General features: G+C 39.6%; 2 long non-coding RNA genes across 2 annotated transcripts; one reads left to right on the top strand and one right to left on the bottom strand.

The window, feature by feature from the left end:
* Positions 1–8,981: 8,981 nt before the first annotated feature.
* Positions 8,982–9,704, bottom strand: LOC149456573 (uncharacterized). Its single transcript, XR_016313853.1, has 3 exons — positions 9,551–9,704; positions 9,361–9,456; positions 8,982–9,255 (listed from the first exon to the last, which is right to left on the bottom strand). It is a non-coding gene; the product is annotated as an uncharacterized LOC149456573 (long non-coding RNA).
* Positions 9,705–10,497: 793 nt separating this feature from the next.
* LOC149456572 (uncharacterized) lies at positions 10,498–10,976 on the top strand. Its single transcript, XR_016313852.1, has 3 exons — positions 10,498–10,646; positions 10,741–10,836; positions 10,942–10,976. It is a non-coding gene; the product is annotated as an uncharacterized LOC149456572 (long non-coding RNA).
* The last annotated feature ends 6,164 nt before the right edge of the window (positions 10,977–17,140 follow it).

Here is a 17,140-nt window from a genome sequence, read left to right as displayed (position 1 = left end):
CATCCAGGGTGCACGATTTCAGGTGCGATTTGGGAATTGAAATTGTACCTAATATCCGATCTAATGAATGTGGATGTGAGTGTCTTAACGTAAGCGATTTGCTGCAACACAATTTCAAAAGTAGTTCTCGTCTAACTTTTTCAGCATTTTGTAGTGATTTCACATATAGACTACAATAGAAATCGCAATGCAAAAAACACAATTGAAAACGCAATAACTCATTGGTAAATCTACAGAAAACATGGTGAAATTGCCAACAAAAAGCACAATTTTAAATCACATCTAGTGTGAACCAAGCAGGCAATTCAACAAAGGAAATAAATCTTTGAAGGCATGCGGTATCTGCATGCTCAGATAAGGGTCTGTTATGGATTTGGGGGGGGGGGGGACTCCATGCCATTATTTTTTTTTCATGGTTTGACAAACTTTCCCAAAAGGAGGTGGAGTGCAAACCAGCATTATCCAATCAATCATTAGTCCAGGCCCTTATCTCATCCCATCATTTGACATTCACATAAGGTGCTACTTTAAAGGTGTTTGAACAGACAAGGCCTCATTCTAATTCACATTCTAGGGATCATTTAAACAGAAAGCATAGATGCTGCCACCAGCACATGTATGTGAGGGTAGTCACATGGAGATCATGAAAATTCTTTGCTGTGGTTGGGATTCAAACCAACAACCCTAGCGTTATGAGGCAGTAGCACTAACAACTAATCCACGGAGCTGTTGAACACTAAACCTGTATTTCTGTGGTGTGAATCAATCCTAGGTCCCTGGGCAAGGTCAGTGTGACTAGCCAGATATCTCAAATGCGACACAAATGTTATGCTATGTTGCCAATTCAGATGTATGTTGGTTCTATGTATCCCAATACAAAGGATTGCAATACTAATACAGGCGTACCTCAGTTTACCAACGCCTCGCTTAACGTAATTTTCTCTCTACAGTGAGTGAAATTCCTCTGGAAAACCCTGACTACACACTTTTTGTGGATGGCTCCAGATATGCAGATGAAGGAGGCAAGTACCACACAGGTTATGCTGTGACCTCAGAATTTGAAATTCTACAAGCAGGAGCATTACCACCAACTTTATCTGCCAAGGAAGCAGAGCTTCAAGCCCTCACTACAGCGTGTAAGATGGCAGAAGGTAAAAGAGCCAACATTTACACAGACTCAAGGTACGCCTTTGGAGTAGATCATGACTTCGGTATCATCTGGCAAGCCAGAGGGTTTCTGACAGCGGCTGGAACACCGGTGAAACACGGCCCAGCCATCAAGGATTTAATGGATGCACTGCTCCTGCTTGCCCAAGTGGCTGTCTTGAAGATTAAAGCACATGGCAAACTGAATTCTCAAGAGGCCAGAGGGAACCACTTGGCGGATATAGCTGCCAAAGAAGCAGCGAAAAACCAACGAAAAACGTCCGAGGTGGCTGAAGAGGAGAGTGAGACCTCAGCACAGATACTTTTGGCGGTGCATGTGCCATCTGACAAGCAATACCTGATCTCTATGCAAATGGCTGCTTACACAGAAGAAAGATTGGAATGGATTGATAAAGGAGCAGATTACGATGGAGAATTGTATTCGATGAAAGGAAAAATTTGTTTACCAAAACATATGTATCCAGCAGTTGTCCAATGGGCGCATGGACATGCACATCTCTCTAAGAACTTAATGAACTCACTGATCAGCAAGTATTACTGGGCTCCAGGGATAACCACCTTAACCAGAAATTACTGCGCCTCTTGTGTAGTATGTGCAAAATGCAACCCGGGAGGACAGAAAAGACAATGCAGAAACATCTGGCAAAACCCCTCTATCCATTCCAGAGGGTACAGATTGATCATATACAGATGCCAAAAAGTGGCCAATATGAATATGCCCTAGTGGTGGTGGACATGTTCTCTGGTTGGGCGGAAGCCTATGCTGTTACAAACATGACAGCCAAGACCACGGCTAAGAAACTACTGAGTCAGGTAGTCTGTAGATTTGGGGTCCCAGAGGTGATAGAGAGTGATCAGGGTCCAGCCTTCACAGCAACCCTTACAAAAGAGATTTGGGCAGCACTGGGGGTTCAGTTGGCCCTACACACCCCATATCACCCTCAAAGCAGTGGGAAGGTAGAAAGGATGAATGGGACTCTAACAAACAGGATGCTAAAGATGGCCCAAGAGACTAACATGAGTTGGCCAGACAGTTTGCCCATTGCTCTGTTTAGTGTCAGACACACCCTCCGGGGGGAAACATGCCCTATCCCCTTATGAGATTTTGTTTAGCTCAGCCCCAGACTTGGCTGTTACTTTCCACAACAGTTGCAATTACAATCTGATGTGTTAACTAATTATATGACTGCATTATCCCGTGAATTAACCCGTATCTATGTCCAAGTGTTTTCTCCATTCCAGATTCTGAGTCAGATACAGGAACTCACAGTCTATTACCCGGAGATTGGGTATTAGTAAAGACATTTATGAGCAAACATTCCCTTGAGCCAAGATATGATGGTCCATTCCAAGTTCTGCTGACCACAGCCACTTCTGTCAAGGTGGGAAGAACACTTGGATACACACCTCCCACTGCAAGAATGTCCCAACCCCTGAGGAAAAGGTGTCATCTACACCATGACAACTATGTTGTATATCCTTTTTCTTATGAGTCTGACAAAGGCTCAACAGGTGGCTAACACTGAAATAGGTGACACCACTATATTTTGGTACAACTCATCCAACACTCATGTAGCTATTTTCACCTTTGATTTCTGTAGTATAGATCCCATGTGGTGCTATGACCGTGATCCATATGATCTTGACACAACGAGCATGTTCCGATAGTAGTGACCAGGTATACATATGTGTCATGGATGATTACTGGGGACCAAAAGATTAGAACCAGATTGGAAGGGATTTGGACTGGTGAGTATGCTCTTGCAAAGGCCGATATGATTCTCCACACCCTAGCAGAAAATACCCATGACCCAATACCTGGCCGTAGGAGGAAGCGAAAAGCTCCTTCTGGTGGTTTAGACCCACATGTGTATATAGATGCCATTGGAGTCCCAAGGGGGGTGCCTAATGAATTTAAATCCAGAGACCAAGTAAAAGCAGGCTTCGAATACCTGATTCCCATGATAACTGTGAATAAAAATGTAGATAGGGATAACTATACTAATAATTCTGATTCTTCTGGTCCTGGTTGTATGCTGTGTTATACCATGTGTGAGGAAATTGATGAGCAAATCTGCAGACAACAGTACACCTATCTTCCTGAACATGAAGCAAGAAGATCTCCACATGATAGATGAAGAAAAACCTTATACCCCATTACGGTCCCTCCCCGCCAACAGTAATCTCACAATTTTGTAGGGATAGCATCTGACTTCCTTATGTACAAAGTCTGTGGCAAGGGGGGTGATGAAATAGTCATCCCCTGTCTAACGTACAGCATAAAAGAGTTCCAAGGTACATAAGGACAGATGAGCTAGGCTTTATAGGGACAGAGTAAAATAGTCATTTTAAGGGGGGACTGTGATGGATTTGGTAAAATGCCTATTCGGTTTCCTGTTTAAAATATACATTTTATATATATATTTACTTTTATACTTTTTCATATTTCTAAATATATGTGTGCGTATATATTTTGTCTGCTGGGCTTTGCAGTCCTCCTTAACTTGTTTGTTCAGAGCGATGTTCTCAACCCCTCCCTTCACACTGAGAGGATCTTACTTAGGCTTTGAAAATGTGAGGGGGAGTGAATAGATAACGGGCGAGAAGCAAGCATCAAGTTTCTGCATTTCTCCCATATTTCAGCCAAGCAAAATGTGCCTTTTAGAATGTGACTGTATTTACATAATAGTGACGTATACCCTATCGTTCTCCTTGTATAAAAGGTTAAGCACCGCCCTGCAATAAACAGAGATGATGTGAAAGTGGTTGTACTGGACAGTTGTCCGTGTAATTATTCTGGCGTGCACGCAATCCATATCTCAAAATTAGGAGCAGGAGCAGACATTTAACCCTGAGCCCAATTTCGGTTCCCAAAACCTTTATATGTGTCTAGGCTCCCAAAACGTCTCACACATGTGGTATCCCCATACTCGGTAGAAGTAGCAGAATGTATTTTGGGGTGTAATTCCACATATACCCATGGCTTGTGTGAGAAATATATAATTTAAATAACAGCTTTATGTTTTTGTCATTTTCCAGAAACTTGTGGAAAAAAAATAAATCTTACATGGACTCAATATGCCTTTCAGCAGATAGCTTAGGGTGTCTACTTTCCAAAAAGGGGTCATTTGAGGGTGTTTGTACTGTCCTGGTATTTTAGCACCTTAAGAAATGTGATGGGCAGTCAGAAAGTAAAAGCTGTGTAAATTACATGATCTATGCCATAGTTTGTAGATGCTATAACTTTCACACAAAGCAAGAAATATACACTTACTGTGATTTTTTAACCAAAAACATGTAGCAGAATACATTTTGGCCTAAATTTATGACAAAATTTCTGTTTTTTTGGATATTTTTTATGATCGAAATAAGAAAATATATATATATTTTTTTTAAATTTTCTTCAAAAAGTTTTTTGTTTATAGCTCCAAAAATAAAAAGCGCACAGGTGATCAAATACCACCAAAATAAAGCTCTATTTGTATGAAAAAAGGACATAAATTTCATTTATGTACCGTATTGCATGACCGCACAATTGTCCGTTAAACTATCGCAGCGCTGTATAGCAAAAAAATGGCATAAATTGCAGTGTCTATACCATAGTTTGTAGACGCTATAACTTTCACACAAAGCAATCAATATACACTTATTTGGATTTTTTTACCAAAAACATGGAGCAGAATACATTTTGGCCTAAATTTATAACTAACTTTGAGTTTACTATATATCTCTGCGGCTTTGGACACGGCCGACCACCCCCTCCTCAAAAAAAAACTATACTCTCTGGGCCTCAGAGACTCCGCTCTCTCCTGGCTCTCTTCCTATCCATCACAACGCTCCTTCAGTGTTACCTATAACGCTGCCACCTTCCCCTCACTCCCCCTTTCTGTTGGGGTCCCCCAAGGTTCTGCCCTCGGGCCCCTTCTCTTATCCATCTACACCTCCTCCCTTGGCCAACTGATACACGCCCACGGCTTCAACTACCATCTCTATGCTGATGACACGCAAATCTATCTCTCTACCCCTCGCCTCACCCCTTCAGTTTCCCCCGAATCACTAGCCTTCTGAATGACATATCAGATTGGATGTCACTCCACTTCCTCAAATTAAACCTTTCCAAAACTGAGCTCCTAGTTTTCCCCCCAACCCACCCCCCCCTGACTTCTCCATCACGACCAACAATGCCACCATCAGCCCCACCCCGCAAGCCAGAGTACTAGGTGTCATTCTAGACTCCAAACTGTCATTCCAGCCCCAGGTCCAATAGCTGACAAATTCATGTAGACTCCACCTTCACAACATCTCCAAAATACGCACGTTCCTAACCCCAGGAACTACAAAGCAACTCATTCACTCCCTTATTATATAACGACTTGACTACTGTAACTCCCTCCTCACCGGCCTACCTCATCACAGGCTATCCCCGCTTCAGTCTATCCTGAATTCTGCAGCCAGACTCATCCACCTTACTAACCGCTCCGTATCCGCCACCCCCCTCTGTCATTCCCTCCACTGCCCAAAGCATAAAGTTCAAATTACTAACATTGACGTACAAAGCTGTTCATAACACTGCCCCAAACTATATCACCGACCTGACATCCATTTACCACCCAAAACGTACTCTCCGCTCCTCACAAGACCTCCTACTCTCTAGTTCCCTGGTCTCCTCCTCCCATGCCCGTCTCTAGGATTTCTCCAGGGCTTCCCCCATCCTCTGGAACTCACTACCCCAATCCATCAGACTGTCACCTACCCTCCTCACCTTTAGGCGCACCCTGAAATCCTTCTCTTCAAGGAAGCCTACCCTGCCCTCACCTAATTGCCGATCTCCCCCACTCTTCCATACCACTCCATCCCCCACAGCTATTTCCTCCTGTACCACTATCCCCTCCCTCCTAGATTGTAAGCTCCAAGGAGCAGGGCCCTCGAACCCCTCGTGTATTGTATTGTATTGTTACTGTGCTGTCTCGTGTACTGTCTCCCATTATAATTTACAGCGCTGAGCAAACTGTTGGCGCTATATAAATACTGTATAATAATAATAATTTTTTTTATTGTTGAAAGTAAAAAATATTGTTTTTCTTCAAAATTTTAGGTATTTTTTTGTTTATAGCATAAAAAATAAAAAGCACACAAGTGATCAAATACCACCGAAAGAAGGCTCTATTTGTGTGAAAAAAAGGATGTACATTTTGTTTTGGTGCAGCATTGCATGACACCGCAATTATCAGTTGAATTAGTGCAGTGCCGAGTAGCAAAAAGAGGCCTGGTCATTAAGGGGGGTAAATCCTCTGGAGTGCAAGTAGTTAACGGCTTATTACCAGCTTCTTAATGTGAGTCTAATTTTAATAAAAAATCATTTGGCATTGTATATACTATACTATGGTGGCTTCCTTTGTCCCTGTGAGTTCTATCTGACAAATTGACAGCAGTGGGAGTCTACCATTACCAGTGTGCAGTGGAAGAGAGAGAGACTAGAGACCTATGGAGACATTTATACAGATCCCCCACAGATGGGGATTTCAATTAAATAGGTTCATATGGGAAGGTGAGGGTTCATTTCAGACACACAATTTGCTGTGGTGCACAGAGAGTGGATTTGACAGCATTGGGGAAAAGGGCACAGTCTTCAGCAGGAGGATCACACATTGCATTCTGTTGGATACTAGTGGACGTATACATGTTGATTGTGTGGGATACATGATAGATTGTGTTATATAACTTGGATTGCCGTATCAATATCCTGCACTATATAGAATTTTTTTGGGATGGGGATTATTTTTCACTTATGTATACACTAGTAGCAGAACAACACACTGTTCGATATCATTTTTATTTTGGTTAGAGCTACAAATATACTATTGCTGCACTCCAACAACAGAGTCTAGATACACTACAATTTTATTTGAATCTTTTGGATTTTTAATCATATATAATAACATATTTGCCAATATATGTTGAGCATAGCTATTTTTGGAAGAACAAGGTAATTAGATTTGTTAATATACACAATTTTAAAACAATACAATCTAAGTAGTTTCAGCACTGAAACAGTTACCTTAGATTAACTGACAAAAAAATGTTCATTTTCTTAAGGGATGCAATAAAGAAATTACATACTTATTTGAGGGTAACATAAATAAAGATTAATAGGTTAATGAATTATTTTCCTTTCATTACTCAACTATTGTACTTTATTATAATTGCCTTGCACTTGTTTAATTAAATTTGAACTAAGGCCAGAAGAAGATAATTTGTTTTTCCCTGTACCAAACAATGAGTATGCAGATTGGATGTACTGAAGCAATAATCAGCCCTGTGTTTTTGGAACATTCTCCTACCCTGTGTAGACATTATAATTGATAATTTGATTGTTACAGCACTCAGTACAATATATTTTAAGGCTACATTAACATAATAGAAATTATGTTGTGTGTCTAATCTTAGTGTTTCATTGTAACAGCACAGAGAATCTTCCCTGTATGAAATTAAATATTCACAATATCCCGCAGATGATAGCATTTGCAGAGAATAAATTAAATAGATTAAACTTGGAAAGATATTGCTAAATTCCTATCTATCTATCTATCTATCTATCTATCTATCTATCTATCTATCTATCTATCTATCTATCTATCCACAATTGCTAATATATACAGTATATTGTCCAGGGGTTATAGAACCTCAATGGCTTGTCCAACATGTCCCAGACATATGTCATCATCATCATCATCATTATCAATTCTATTGTCCAATTAGGTACCAGTAAGACCTTAAAATATGTCAATAACGTGGTATTACTTTAAATATTGGTAGTTAGGAACAGAACAGCTGACATATTATCATAACGATTTTTTAATTATTAATTTTATCATGTTTATTTTTGCAAAATAAGTCAAATCACAAATACGGAAGATAGCTACTACTAGTAGATGTTTGCTTTTGTGCAAAACATGGACTTGAGATACAGGTTTTAACAATGTTATTTGCATGTCATCTGACACATCAAGTTGATTTCTCTGCTTTGACTTCAGAATTAATAATGTAGAGATTCCTGTTTCAATTTATTTTAAATTATCCAGAGATCCAGTCTAATACCCCCATCACTGGATTCCCATACCTGCAGTCATGTCACAACCTTTCTATAATCCAAAAGCTCTTGTGTTAATGAAAGTTACATGTTCCACGTACTTAAACTGTTAAAACAGTAGTATGTATGTAAACTCCATTACCTTACAGTCTTTTTTATGTCCCATTCCACCCCTTTTATCAACAGTTACCATGCATCTCCTTCATTCCCATTCACTCCTTTCCTGCACCAAAATGAACATACACAAACTGACCTTTCCACTTTAGAAATCAACATGTATTCTGCAATGTCCACTGACAGTATAAAAATATTTCCCACAGCATGGTCCTACAAATGCCTGTCCTGGTGCTAAAAGTATCTGACGGAATATTAGTCACACACCTTGACCAACACTGATTTAAAGCAGGGGTGTCCAACCTGTGACCCACAGGCCACATGTGGCCCAAGACAAAATTGTAAACTTTCTTAACCACTTACCCTTTTGAGGATTTACCCACCTTCCTGACCAGGCCATTTTTTGTGCAGCACAACAATAAAGCAAAAACAGGCCACCAAAAATGACACAAATTACCCGTGTCATTAGCATATCTCCGACTCACTTGTATAAGTGTGGATACAAAAACCCAAAAACTACATACTAAACAATATGGTAGTGTGACAAGAACACCCCTACCTAAAAAAGCAGGTTACTAGATGATCCACGCGGAGTAATATGAATTCAAAAGAATTTTTAACAATACTTTATTTGATCACATAGATCATAGGGAGGTTAAACATAAGCACGGTGTACATATGAAAAAAATAAAATCATGTTAAAAAACACTTAGCGTCTTCAATTTAGGGTCATCTTAGCAAATAGAGCACCATATAAGGCAGAGTTGTGTAATGATGCGATAGTTATCCTGGATTTCCGTGGGTTTCCCACTTAAATTCGAGTAAACCATGTGTTCAACAGATGTGTTCCCCATGTATGTCAGGGACCTCCTGGAATGTAAAAGCTGGAACACAAAAATACATAATGTATGTATAGGAATATGAAAACCAATTCACATCCAAAAATCACCAGGCCTCCCTCCACATTAGTCAATGGATACTACTGTTACCTTCTCAATAATGAGACTATCATGCCCGCTTCTCAAATGTAGGGACTTCCTGGATAGCCACCCCAAGTAAAACAAGGTCCACAGTACCAAATGATTCTGAGGATATATATAGAGAAAAATGACAAATATATAGATCATAGGCATCAAGTGACCCCGAAAACAAAACACACACAAAATGTGGATATATTACCATCAATAAAGATCAAGAAGACTCCTGTCAACTTGAAATAGGATCAGGTCCTTGATGCTTTTTCAAAAATGCATATGGGGGTGAGGAGCCAGGTAGTCACAGTGCGTGGATTCCAAACACATATATAGTGTGTATGTAGCATATAGCAGGCCGTAGATACCTGAATTTAATATACCCAATACAGGGTTTCCAAAAATTGCTCAATTAGAGAAGGTTATTGCGGTTTTATAAGGATGTGGCTATGTCACAGCAAAAAATGCCTGAATAGGATAGCGTATATATATATATACATGTAGATTATCCTCCAAAGAGGGTTTCCAAAAAATTCCCCGAGTATGCAGGGTAAATTAGGCCCATAAAACATGCCCTATTGCCACCATATAGGCTCCATATAGGCTCTATAAATCTCAACAGCCGTAAGCTTTAAATAAGTTCTGACGAAGTCTGCGTTGATTGGCGGACGAAACGCGTCAACGTATTGACGTCACTACGCCCGGCGTCTTCACTGGGTGCGGCGCCCACGAGGCGGGAAGGAACGGCGGTGTCACAGCTCCCTGCTAGGAAGGCCCAAGACCCTCTGAGAACTACCACTGGGCTACTATTACAGCGGTTCGCAAAACGGCAATCCTTCAGGGAAACATACCTTCCACCGGTGGCAAGTTATTTAAAGCTTACGGCTGTTGAGATTTATAGAGCCTATATGGTGGCAATAGGGCATGTTTTATGGGCCTAATTTACCCTGCATACTCGGGGAATTTTTTGGAAACCCTCTTTGGAGGATAATCTACATGTATATATATATATATATATATATATATATACGCTATCCTATTCAGGCATTTTTTGCTGTGACATAGCCACATCCTTATAAAACCGCAATAACCTTCTCTAATTGAGCAATTTTTGGAAACCCTGTATTGGGTATATTAAATTCAGGTATCTACGGCCTGCTATATGCTACATACACACTATATATGTGTTTGGAATCCACGCACTGTGACTACCTGGCTCCTCACCCCCATATGCATTTTTGAAAAAGCATCAAGGACCTGATCCTATTTCAAGTTGACAGGAGTCTTCTTGATCTTTATTGATGGTAATATATCCACATTTTGTGTGTGTTTTGTTTTCGGGGTCACTTGATGCCTATGATCTATATATTTGTCATTTTTCTCTATATATATCCTCAGAATCATTTGGTACTGTGGACCTTGTTTTACTTGGGGTGGCTATCCAGGAAGTCCCTACATTTGAGAAGCGGGCATGATAGTCTCATTATTGAGAAGGTAACAGTAGTATCCATTGACTAATGTGGAGGGAGGCCTGGTGATTTTTGGATGTGAATTGGTTTTCATATTCCTATACATACATTATGTATTTTTGTGTTCCAGCTTTTACATTCCAGGAGGTCCCTGACATACATGGGGAATACATCTGTTGAACACATGGTTTACTCGAATTTAAGTGGGAAACCCACGGAAATCCAGGATAACTATCGCATCATTACACAACTCTGCCTTATATGGTGCTCTATTTGCTAAGATGACCCTAAATTGAAGACGCTAAGTGTTTTTTAACATGATTTTATTTTTTTCATATGTACACCGTGCTTATGTTAAACCTCCCTATGATCTACGTGATCAAATAAAGTATTGTTAAAAATTCTTTTGAATTCATATTACTCCGCGTGGATCATCTAGTAACCTGCTTTTTTAGGTAGGGGTGTTCTTGTCACACTACCATATTGTTTAGCATTTTTTGTGCAGTCCTGCAACGCTGCACCCAAATAAAACTTACATCTTTTTTTCCCTACAAATTGAGATTTCTTTTGATGATATTTGATTGCCTGTGCATTTTTTTTTTTTTGTAGTATAAAAAAAAAGACCGAAATTTTGAGAAAAAAACAATATTTTTGACATTTTGCTATTAAACATGTCCAGTAAAAAATGTTTAAAAATCAAATTTCATCATAAGTTTAGGCCAAAATGTATTCTGCTATTCTGTCTTTGCTAAAAAAAAATCCCAATACATGTAAATTAATTGGTTTACGTGAAAGTATTAGCGTTTACAAAATATACAGTATATACTGGGATTTTGTTTTTTTTTACTAGTAATGGCGGCGATCAGCGACTTATAGCGGGTCTGCGATACTGCGGTGGGCATTCTGACACTGGCGGGAACTGACTTGGTGTCACTGACATCCACAGTGACACCAATACAGTGATCAGTGCTAAAAAAAACACTGGCACTGTACTAATGTCACTGGACAGGAAGAGGTTAACATGAGGGGTGATCAAAGGGTTAACCGGGTGCTGTGTGCTATCTTACATTGGGCTGTGTCTGTGTGCTTCACTGTAAGCACACTGCTTTGCATGGCTTTGCTGTGCACAGCCATCCAAAGCAGTGTGCATGAGCTGACAGGGAGGAGAACTGTTTTGTTTACAAACAGCTCTCCACTCCATAGGGGATGCTCGGCAATCACCAGGTGCTGGCATAGCACAGTCTTGCAAAGCAGTGTGATTACAGTGAAGCACACGGACACAGACACAAGTAAAACAGCACACAGCACACAGTTAACCCTTTGATTGCTCCTCATGTTAACCCCTACCTGCCCAGTGCCCTTAGTACAGTGTCAGTGCTTTTTTTTAGCACTGATCACTGTGTTAGTGTCACTGGGGATGTCAGTGACACCAAGTCAGTTCCCCCCAGTGTCAGAATGCCCCAGTCCCGCAGTCCCACTATAAGTTGCTGGTTGCTGCCATTACTAGTAAAAATAATTGAAAACAAAATTCCTGTATCTATACCGCCATTTGTAAAATCTATAACTTTCAAGTAAACCAATTAATTTACATGCATTAGGATTTTTTTCAGCAAAGACATGCAACAGAATACATTTTGGCCTAAATTTATGATGAAATGTTATTTTTAAAAAAAATTTTACTGAACATGTTTAATAGCAAAAAGTTTCTCCAAATTGTCTGGCTTTTTTTTTATAATACAAAAAATAAAAAAAATACAAGCAATCAAATATCACTGAAAGAAAGCTCAATTTGTGGGAAAAAAGGACATAAATTTCATTTGGGTGCAGCATTGCATGACCACGCAATTGTCAGTTAAAGTAAAGCAGTGCTGTAACGCAAAAAATGGCCTGATAAGGAAGGGGGGGTAAATCCTCAGCTGGGCAAGTGGTTAAACCCTTAGTTTAAATCTGCTATATATATTCCAAGTGCATCAAAACAAAAGGTGCTCAATATCATACAGTTCATTTTCTTTGTAAAGCAGCCACAGCCTGTGTATAGAAGCATGCCCCCTGCCCACAGCTGCATACTAACATAGTTCTCTGGATGCAGTGGTTTGAGAGGTCAACTAAACTTATAGCTCTGCAATCATTAAAGCTCATGTTCCCCACTGACTGGAAGTACTGGGTTTAACTCATAAGGGATGTGTTAAACATTTGCAAAGAGATCCCTGCTTTCTCAGGGAGAGTAATCGTCCCACTCTGCAGCAATGCTGGCAGGGGACAGGATTATGTATCCAGGTTATGACTATATTTTAAAGAAAACAAACTGTAATCTTGTTAATGTGGAACCAGGAATGAATTTAGCTCATTTAAACTGGAAGTTCAGTTAAGCTTTAAACAATCCTCTTATTCATCTGATCAAGCTACAGTGCCTACAACCTACTGTACAAGTAATTGTATTTTATCCCGTTGTCTTTGAAGCAGTTTGACCTGTAAAGGAATTGAAAGCTTTAGCTGCTCATAGTCTCCTTAATAGTTTAAAGTATATGGGGGGGTGGGGGGGCTGGCAATGCATAGTACCAGTTGTACCTTAACTTCATACACCAACTGACTGATCTGGTCATTTGTCTGCTGCATCAGCAATCCCTGTGCTCAATATCTAATTTTTACACTTGATCAGTTGTTAGAAGTGTTAACCCTTACCAAGCTATTTGAATGTATTTTCTAAGTGATGGTGAACATAAGATAGTTTTCTAACTGTTGTCAAACTATTAGCAATAGCATTATGTAAAATTAATCAATTAATACAGTAGATGGAACACCATAATCTATTACTACTACAGCAAGCTCTACTTCAATACACTTCCTGAAGCAATGGTAAATAGCCCAGTCAAGCTTTCCTCTTCTCAATTCTCACAATATGCATAATAGCTTAAGAAACTACTCAACATTTCCAGTTTAATTGTTTTATTGATGCCAAAACAAATATATCAGCTTTAACACATTATTTAAATATCATAACTTATATGTCAAAAGATAAGACAACCGTGTTAGTGCGTGCATGGAATAGCGTGTAGTGATGACGTTTCTTGTGAACGAATGCGTAAAAACTCACTGATAACTACAGAAGACTTCAAGCACAGTATGGTGATGAGATGCTCAGCCACAGTAAGAATGGTCTAAACGTTTGTCCATCAGTGACAATCCCTGCTGTGATGGCAGAATACAGCAGTCATTCCAGTGAGCATTCAGCATGTGGAACACCTGACCCTAGATACATGACACATGACCTGTTGTGAAATTGTACACGAGACAAATCTTTTTGTGGGAACGGTGAACACAATAATGACGAAGTGAAGCTGGCTGTCCTAGGATAGTTCAGGTGTACTGACAAATCTTTCTATCCCAAAGCTTTCCAGGCATTAGGTAAACTTTGGGATAAGTGTATAAATGTAGCAGGGAAGTATGTTGAAAAATAAATGTTTCCACTCCTTGAAATGTGTTCTTTTATTATATAAGGATTGAGAAATGACAATATTCATATGAGCACCCTCTAAACACTTTAGACCCCAAAAAGCTTTGGGTCTGTGTCAATGACAACAGTTTGACATCAGCTTAAAGGTAATTTTATATATATATATATATATGTATATATATATATATCTACAGTGAAGGGATGTTTGCCCACTCACAAAGAAATGATCAGTCTAAAAATCGAATGGTAGGTGTATTGTAACACTGAGAGACAGAATAGCAACAAAAAATGTCTTGTGGGACACGTGACAAGTCCCACAAAACTACGGGGCCATTCACAAAGTGCAGCGCTTCTCGCGCATGCTCAGTGGGCACCCGGATGTGAAGCCGCAAGCTGTCACAGCCGGGTGCCCATACTGAAGATGCCGGTGCAAGGGAGAGAAGACGACCGATGGAAGCAGGACACCGCTGGATTGAGGAACAGGTACGACGGAGGAACGGATTCTTCTTCACAGTAGAGCTGAGCGGCTGGCCAGGTATTCTAACATGGCTGCAGCAGGAATACCAGACCAAAAGCTCCATATTTGCTCCATAAGACGCACAGGCATTTCCCCCCATTTTTTTGGGGGAAAAAAGTGCATCTTATGGAGCGAAAAATATGGTAGATTTGCATAGCCTTCGACTTGTATGGGAATGCAAAACAACCCATTTGATGTGAATAAAACTCCATCAAGACAGGTCCATGGAAAGAAGGGGCAAAGATTGATTATTCAAGATGATATTTTTTTAATGGTCAATATTGTTCCTTTTATAGGAATCTAACATACTGTCAAATGCATAAACATATCTGCTTTTGTCTGTCCCTACACTTTACTTCCTTCCACCCCACCATTTTAGCCCTCTCATTTACCTTGCTCTCTACTCCACTCCAAACAGTATAGGCAGTTATTTTTTAACATTTTACAAAGCTATATCAGCAAAAGGGGCCAGTCTGAAGTCACCTAGCAGAACTTAATTTTCTGACTAAAGTTCCACTTTAACCATCATACAATTCTTTCCTAATGTCATTGTTGCAATTCCAGAACAGTCTTAGATAATTCCAGTGATGTTCTCAAATGATAAAACAATTAAATATCTGCTGGATATTAGCCATGAATGCAAAAGGTTCCTTTCTGAACCATGCCAATACCCCAGTGAGACTGTTAATATTCTTCCCTATGAGAAGTACTTTAGTTTGGGAGAATCCCTTGTATGTGCATTTGAGTCAAACATCCAAATGATTTGTTTTAGATTATGTCGATGGTAAACTGAAATGCCAGTATTCTTTGTACGTTTCAAGGGTGGCGTTGACACAGCATATTTTATTATCAAGTATCTATTCCATAAATTTGGAAAAATGTTTTCTCATATCTCATTTTTTTTCAAGAAATATTTTCAATAAAGCAAACCTTGATTGAGCTTGTTCACTTTTGTTTGGGAGAATGACCCTTGGGATACAAAACGGTAGTGGCTCTACCCAGTTTCTGGAATTATCATTATATAATTCCTTGTTAACAATGGTGATGAATCATTTGTCTTTAACCACTTTCATACATGGCACTTTTATCCCCTTCCTGCCCAGGCCAATTTTCAGCTTTCAGTGCTGTTGTAAGTTGAATGACAATTGCGTGGTCATGCAACACTATACCCAATGCAAATCCCACATTTTGGTGTTGACACCACAACACTAATAGAGGGGAGGTCCCCCCAATGGGACATAGATGGCAAAAAAAAACTGATGGGGGCCTTTAGTTACACTGTAACCACTTCAAGTCCGGACACTTTCACCGCCTTTCAGTTCAGGCTAATATTTGGTTTTCAGTGCTGTCACATTTTGAGTGACAATCACTCAGTCATGCAACACTGTTCCCATATGAAATGTTGAGCATTTTTTGAGGCAGACAGAGCTTTCTTGTGGTGGAATATGATCGCCACTGGGTTTTTAATTTTTTTGCTATGCAAATAAAAAAATATTTTTGCTTAGTTTTTGTTATGTAGTTTTGCAAATAAATTATCTTTCTTCATAACTTTAGGCCAAAATGTATTCTGCTACATTTGTGGGGTAAAAATAACCCAAATCAGTGTATATTATTTAATTTGTGTGAAAGTTATAGCATCTACAAGCTGTGGTACCAATCATTGAAAATTTATCACACCTCATCACACCTTAACATGCTAGGAAAGTACAAATAACCCCCAAATGACCCTTTTTTGGAAACTAGACCGTTTAACGTATTTAGTAGGAGACATTTTGAGTTTTTTGAAGTTGTAATTTTTTCCCACAATTCTTTGGACAATGAAGACTTTTTTTCACACATAATTCTCACATTGACAATTTATTTCTCACGCCTGGCATAGGCATACTTGCAATTGCACCCCATAACACATTCTGCTACTCCTTCTAAGTATGGTGATACCACATATGTGAGACTCTTCCACAGCCTGGCCGCATACAGAGACCCGACATTCAAGTAGCACCTTCACGTGTTCTACAGGAGCATAAATTACACATCTAGTTTCCGACGAGAGACGGAGACGTGGTGACATCACTTCTGGCACAAGCGCCATCTTGATACACTCATAGGAGTACACCCAGGAGTTCCTATGAGGATCTGTGAGCATTGTTTTCTCATAACACATGTGAGTGATCATTTATAGTATTCTTTTACATCAATAAATGAAACAATATCACCCAATGGAATTTTTTTTCCTCTTGTTTTATAAACACCGATGAAGAAGCTGAGGTACAATTAGATCATATGAAAACCATCCGGATATCAGGAGAGGTGATACTTGTAAGTTCTGAAGGGGGATACCACCACTGTTTGTGATACCGA

Source organism: Staurois parvus, unplaced genomic scaffold (assembly GCF_062004578.1).
Source record: "Staurois parvus isolate SC_StPar_1 unplaced genomic scaffold, SC_StPar_1.0 ptg000356l, whole genome shotgun sequence".
Classification (NCBI taxonomy): Eukaryota; Metazoa; Chordata; class Amphibia; order Anura; family Ranidae; genus Staurois; species Staurois parvus.
This window is presented reverse-complemented; position numbering and strand designations above follow the sequence as displayed.